Source organism: Marmota marmota, unplaced genomic scaffold (assembly GCF_001458135.2).
Source record: "Marmota marmota marmota unplaced genomic scaffold, marMar, whole genome shotgun sequence".
In the NCBI taxonomy this organism is placed as follows: domain Eukaryota; kingdom Metazoa; phylum Chordata; class Mammalia; order Rodentia; family Sciuridae; genus Marmota; species Marmota marmota.
In genome coordinates, this window is record NW_025999977.1 from 57612083 (window position 1) to 57618960 (window position 6878).

A 6878-nucleotide genomic window follows, 5' to 3' on the forward strand; every position below is an offset into this window, starting at 1 on the left:
GACTCTGCTGTGTGAGCAGCACCCAGGACACTAAAGGACCAGCGAAGGGGACAGGCAGCGGCTGCCCATGGAGGGCGAGGTGCAAATGAGCTGGGCCACCTCCAGGGTGCAGTGGAAGTTCTGCAGATCACGTGTTTTCACGCTGCGGGAAAGAGTCCCCATCATACAGCGCTGCCCCTCCCAGTGCACCTTGTGTTTCTGTGGCTGGTTACCTCATTAAAGAAATCCATTTCAGACCATTTCAGAGGGATTTCTGTGGTTGACGGCCTTTGTGTGTGTGTGTGTGTGTGTGTGTGTGTGTGTGTGTGTTTTGCTGAATCAGCAAGCAGCAAGCTTGATGTTGAATCAATTTCTACTGCTTCTACCTTTTGAAAGCAAGAAAATATGGTGAGCTGAACAATGCCTATAATTTGCAGGAAAAGCGAAGACAGAAGAGGAGAAGCCAGAGGGGAGAGAGAGTGTTTTCATATATAAAATTGATCCAGGTTGAACTTGGATCCATCCGTTTATTATTGTTACTGCAATCTTCTGCACATTCACGTTTCAAAACTAGAGGAGGAGACTGAAGATCACCCTGAGACATTAAAAACAGCCATCACTCCCAACATAGAGAGCAAAGGTGAACGTGATCAGGCCATGACTCGGGGACATCAGGGATTTGGCGGAAGATTCAAGTGCAGCCTCCTCCTTCTGTAAGCCCTGTGTGGCCAGAGCAGGACGATGTCTTCCCATTGCTCTGTCAGTGCTCAGGAGAGAGCAGGGCTAGGAGGCAGTCTTCCTTTATGAGCCAGAGAGAGCAGGCTTGGGGGCGGGGGCTCCTTGCCTCCTCCCAGAGGTGGATGTGAGGCAAAGGCTTGGAGGAGACTGAGTAATGGGAGGGACGGCAGCCACCAGGAAAGTGTCTATGGAGAAAGGGGGAACGAAAGAGGAGCCCCAGAATACTGCAGAATTAAATGTTTGGGGGGGATCGAGAGAGAGGGAGGAAGTGGGGGGGGGCAGGGAGGGATAGGTAGCAAGCCAAGAGGAGCAGTCAAAACTCCTGTGGAAATAGGAGACATGAGCAAGCCAGGAAGGAGGGAGATGGAGACCACAAAGAGGGCAGGCAGGACGGGCTGCCATGAAGTCCCAAGAGCCGCAGGTCCCGCTCAGCCTGACACAGGAGCTCAGCAGCTGGAGCATCCGCCTCCCCCACCCCCGGCTGGGAAGGACAAGGACTCCATGTGCAGCAGTGGTCAGTCTCTTGGCTTGGTGTTCCCTGGCTGTGGGCAGACGGGTTGGGCACCACGAATCATCCGTCTCTAACCAAAGCTTTCTTCAAACGTGAAAAGCCCAGAAACTTTTAGTATTTTTATAAGATATGAGTGGGTCTTGCATGAAACATTGAGCCCCTAAAGGACTCCACCACGTGGATGTTTTATGTCTCTGAACACTGGTGTTTAGCAACACTGAAGGGCCGAGATCACACTAGGTGCCTGTCAGCTCATGTCTGTGAAATGAAGTCACCTTCCTGCTTTCTTCCCCAGGGGACGTGCTTTGAAGGCAGTGACTGTAAGAAAAGCGCTCTCTTATGAAGTCCACAGAACCTTATGGTTCTCTTATAGACTCCAGAAATCCTCTTAATTGAATATATGGTCCATTCAGAATGATGATGACAGTGTCCACCAGGCTGAAACAAGCAAGGGAACCTCAGAGATAGGACCCACGGTTCCATGATTCCTACCCCACGATGGCCAGTCTCTGTGCTCTACTTCCAAGGACATTCCAGATGCCTGAGGTGTGACCTTTGCAGTTGGAGGGTCCCCAGAGCCAACAGGTGTGAGACAAGAGGGCTGTGGGAGTCACTGGTGAGGAACCTGGCCTCCTCACACATCCTCCCTTCCGGGTTGCTGTCTCCTCAGCCCAGTAAACCTGAGCTTCCCAAGAAGCCTGGGCTGGCTCTCACTTCAGGAAGTTCATGATTGACGTTTATTAAACACTCAGCAGAGGCAGGAGGACAGAGTGCAGGATCCAGAGCAAGGCCTGTGCTTAAATCCTTACCGCACCCAAGAGTGTGCAATCCAGAAAATCCATTCAGCTCCTTGAGAGGTCATCTAGTTTTCTTTCAAACAGTGATAATCACACATATTTTTGATTATTTCAGAGGATCAAGTGTGATAATATGCATGGAAATTATTCATAAATGATAAATGTCCATGGTTCCCTCAAATGTGGCAGAACAGGAGGAGTTTAAAAGCTGCTTCCCCAATCCTTCACTCTTCAAGGGCCTCTCCTGGGTGTTCCAGCCCAGAGGGAGCAGCGTGTCCACAGTGCTCGGGATGGAATTTGTGGCATGAAAATTGAAGATGTCTTGATTCATATTGCAAAAGAAATGCCCATTGTAGATGGTTCCTCTCCCTTGAGAACTTTGTTCTGCACTTTCCAGAGGTTCTCCTGCTTGGAAGAGGCTCACTACTCCGGAAGAGCCAAATGGAGGCCAGGGCTGGGCTTGGGGAAGTCAGGCAGGATGCAGTGCTGAGCACAGAGGAGCAGCCCTGATGGCCATGAGCCTTTCCCATAGTCGACACCCTGTGAGGAATGACTCTCCCAGCCCTGCCTTGCAACAGGTCCATGTGGCTAGTTTCCACCAACAGAACGTAACGGAAAAGAAGCTTCCTCCTCTGGCCTAAGCCTTCATAAAGCCTGCGAGCTTCCTTTGGGCCATCTTGCTCCTTTTGTCAACAACCTCACTTAAGCATTGGTGGCACCAGACATGCTAGAAGCAAGCGTTTTCCCCAAAACCCCCTCAAGGAAAGACCCACCCCAGCCAGGAACATCCATATGATGGCTATGAAAGCCGTGGGCTTTAATGTCGTCCTAGGTTAGGGTTTGATGTAAGATGTTCCCAGGAAAACTCATGTGGTGATGTGGAAATGTCCAGAGATGGAGTGACTGGATTGTGAGAGCTGCAATCTGATCAGCACATTAGCTCATTTGATGGATTAATAATTTGAATAGATTACTGGGTGGTAACATAGGCAGTTGGGGCGAGGCTGGAGGGAATCAGGTCACGGAGGGGTGCTCTTGGAGACACTGTTGCTTTGCGTTGCTGGCTCTTCATTCCGCCCACCCCCTGCTTCTTAGCTTCCACTGACTGAGCAAAGTTCCTGTACCACATCCTTCTGCCATGACGTTCTGCCTCATCTTGGGCCCAGAGCCAGGGAGCCAGCTGACCAAGGACTGAGACGCCTGAAACCATGGACCCCAAATTAACTTTTCCTCCCCCAAATCGTTTTTGTTGGGTGCTCTTTTCCACAGCAACAAAAAGCTTACTAATGCAGAAATTGGTACCAGGAAGTGAAATCATTGCTTTAACTAACCTGACCATGTGCTTCAAGATCCTTTGGAACTAGTTTATGGGAGGACTTTGGAGCAGTTTGGAATTGCAGGCTAGAGAAGCCTTAGAAAATTATACACAGATTTTCATGGGTGATTCTGGTAGCATCTCAAAGACCAGAATGGTGGTAGGGATGAAGACAGCTAGGACTGTGCTCATGAGGTTTCAGAGGGGATTGGACTAGAGATAATTTGTGTAACAGTCTGATAAAAACTTTCCTGTATTTCCCCCAGGTCCTGAGACTGTGTGAGTTCAGATTTAAAGGTGATGGACTGATGAATCCGATGGAGGAAATTTCAAGGCAACAAAACATTCAGTCAGTAGCAGGGTATTGCTGGTGGCTTTAAGCCAGGCATCTTTGAGAACAGGGAGCAGAAATCAGAGCAGAAGAATTTGAAACACCTATAATTTGGTCAGGGAATAAGCATGTGTAAAATTGAGGCAAAGAAGGATTGGTTGTTGAGATTAATCCAGAAGCTAAGTAGTTTGCACAGAGGTATAGGAAAGGTGGCTTGTGGGCATCTCAGGAATCTGCAAGATGACACCCTCCACAGGCTCACTGCTGTAAAAGTGAAAACTCTGTTGAGACGGGGGCACTCTGCTTGCACAGGGTGAGGGCCAAGAGAGATGCTTCCCCAGGGTCTGTCTTACAGCAATCAGCCTTGCTGGATCTGGCCGCAGACCCAGGTGATTTCCCCACGGTTCTGGCTCTGCAGAAAGGAGGGTTGCTGGAGTCAGGAAGGCTCCCACTGAGAGTCCAGGAGAAGGTCTGGTAGGTCAGACAGTGTGTTAGGGTCAGAATCCCTCCATGCAGCCCCTGAGGGAGAGATGCTTGAAGCTGTGAAGGTAAAGCTGGAATGGAGACCCTGAAATTAAGAAATTCCAATAATACGGATTGTCTGCCAAGGAAAGCTTCTGGCTGTCCAAAGCTGGCTACAAGAAAGGCCACGTGGGCTGCAACCATCAAGGCCATGGGGTGGGGCAGCTAGATCATGTGGAGAGTATCTCTCTTCACTTGAGTCCCAGATGCCAGACGTGGCGCTACAGAACTTGTTTTCCAGGCTGGACTTCAGTTTTGTTTGATCCCATCTCTTCTTTCTTTGACCCTATTCCTCACTTTTTGAATAGAAATAATTATCCGATGTCATTGCATGTTGGATATATGTAACTTGCTTTTGATCTTTTTTAAACTATTTTTTATACCTTTATTTATTTTTTTATGTGATGCTGAGGATCCAAGCCAGGGCCTCGCACGTGTTAGGGGAGCGCGCTACCGCTGAGCCCCAGCCCCAGCCCCAGCCCCGCTTTTGATCTTTATAGAAGCTTACAGCCAAGAGTTTGCCATGAGTCTCAGGAGACTTTGGACTTGGACTTTTGGGCAATGGTGGAGCTGGCAAGAGGATGGGAGCCCTTGGAGATGGACTGGGCACAGTTTTCATTGTGAGTTGGACCTGAGCTTTGGGGGAGCAGAATGGAATGTTATGGTTTGACATGATATGCTCCCTGGAAAAGGTCGTGGAGCAATGCAGGGGTGTTCAGAGGTGAGAACATTAGAATATGAGACATGCAGCCTGATCCTGGATTGACCCATTTGATGGACCAATATTTTGACTGGGTTACTTGGTGGCACCTGTAGGCAGGTGGGCAGAGTTAGAGGAAGTCGATCACTGGGCGTCGGCCCTTGGAGACCATTTTATCACCGTTTTGTCTGTGGTTTCTCAGGTTCTCACCCCCACCTCTGCTTCTGGCTGCTGTGAGCTGAGCATCTTCCCAACCATGCCCTGGAGCCATGATGTTCTGCTTCTCCTTGGGCCCAGAGCAATGGGGTTGCTGGCCATGGACTAAGACCTCGGAAACTATGAGTCTCAAATCAACTTCCCTCTGAAACTATGAGTCTCAAATTGACTTTCTTTCCTCTAAGTTGTTGTGGGCATTTTGATCATTGCAACGAAAGGCTGAATAACACAGCCCATATGTGCGTTTGGAGTCTAGATATTAGTCTACTGTTTTAGTTAGCTTTTTTGCTGCTGTGACCAAAGACCTGACCAGAACGATGAGGGGAGGAAAAGTTTATTTCGGAGCTCATGGTTTCAGAGGTCTTAGTTCATAGGCAGCTGGCTCCTATGGGGTTGAGGTGAGGCTGAATGTCATAGTGGAAGGGTGTGGTGGAGGAGAGTGCCTCTGGCCACCACATCAAGAAGCAGATAGAGACTAAACTCAGCTCACAAAATGCATACCCCAAAACACGCCCAAATAACCTATCTTTTCCAGCCATACCCTATCTGTCTGCAGTTACCACTTGGTTAATCCTTATCAGGAGATTAATTCATTGGTTGGATTAAGGTTCTTATGACCCAATCATTTTGCCTTAAATCTCCTTACTTTATTTCACATGTGAGCTTTTGGGGGCCACATTACATCTAAGCCATAACACCTACCCTAAAAAATTTCTGGTATATGTCCTAAGTGAGAGGGACAAAGTAATCACCTGGATCCCTGGGTGGCCCATACCATCTCAGGAGCATGGGGTTTTCAGGGGCAATTCATAGCTAAGTCTTTACAAATCGTCCATGTCCTGTCTTTTATCTTTCACGTCTTTGACTGGATGACTAAAGGGGCTAATGGGGGCAAAGATGGGCAACTGTTGGATTGAGCACAGAACTATTACTGCCTGGTGCTATGGTTTAGGTTCGAAGGTCCCCTAAAAGCACGTGTGTAGACAGGGCAAGGAAGTTTATAGGTGAGATGACTGGGTTACAAGAGCCTTAACCTCACCTGAGCGTGGTACTCTGATGGGGATTACCTGGGTGATCACTGTAGGCAGGTGGGGTGTGTGGAGGAGCAGGGTCACTGGGGTGTGCCTCTGGTGCATGTTCTGTCCTTGGTGAAAGAAAAGTCTCTGTTTCCTGGTGCCATGTTCCCAGCTGCTTTTCTCCACCCCCACTTCTGCCACCATGTCCTGCCCAGAGCAATGGAGTCATCCATCGATGGACTGAGACCTCTCAATCTGTGAGCACTATATAAAATTTTCTTTCTCTGCAATTGTTCTTGTCAGGTCTTTGGTCCTAGCAATGAAGAAAAACTGACTAAAACACTTTGCTATCACCACAACTGCCCTGGTTAGGACTTTTTGACTTAGAGTTACAAAGACACACTAAAGAGATCTCCAGGGCATCCACAGAGTGTCACAGGACTGAGGGGCAGAACAGCAATACGGTCCTCTTGGGATTCAGGGTTGAACCCTGAGTTAAGGAGCACACGGTGGCAACATGGTTCCCTCTCACAGCCTCCCGGCTCCTTCCTGCACATCTGCTTCCATATCTCCTTGCCAAAGACCTTTCTTTTCTTACTTACCACTTCTCCTCCCTATAATTCAGGCGAGCGTATGGAAGCCATTTGCTCTCCAGCCCTGACTTGTGTGACCCTCCAGCTGCAAAACCCAACCAGTGACCAATAACCTTGTGCTCTCTCTCTCTCTCTCTCTCTCTCTCTCTCTCTCTCTCTC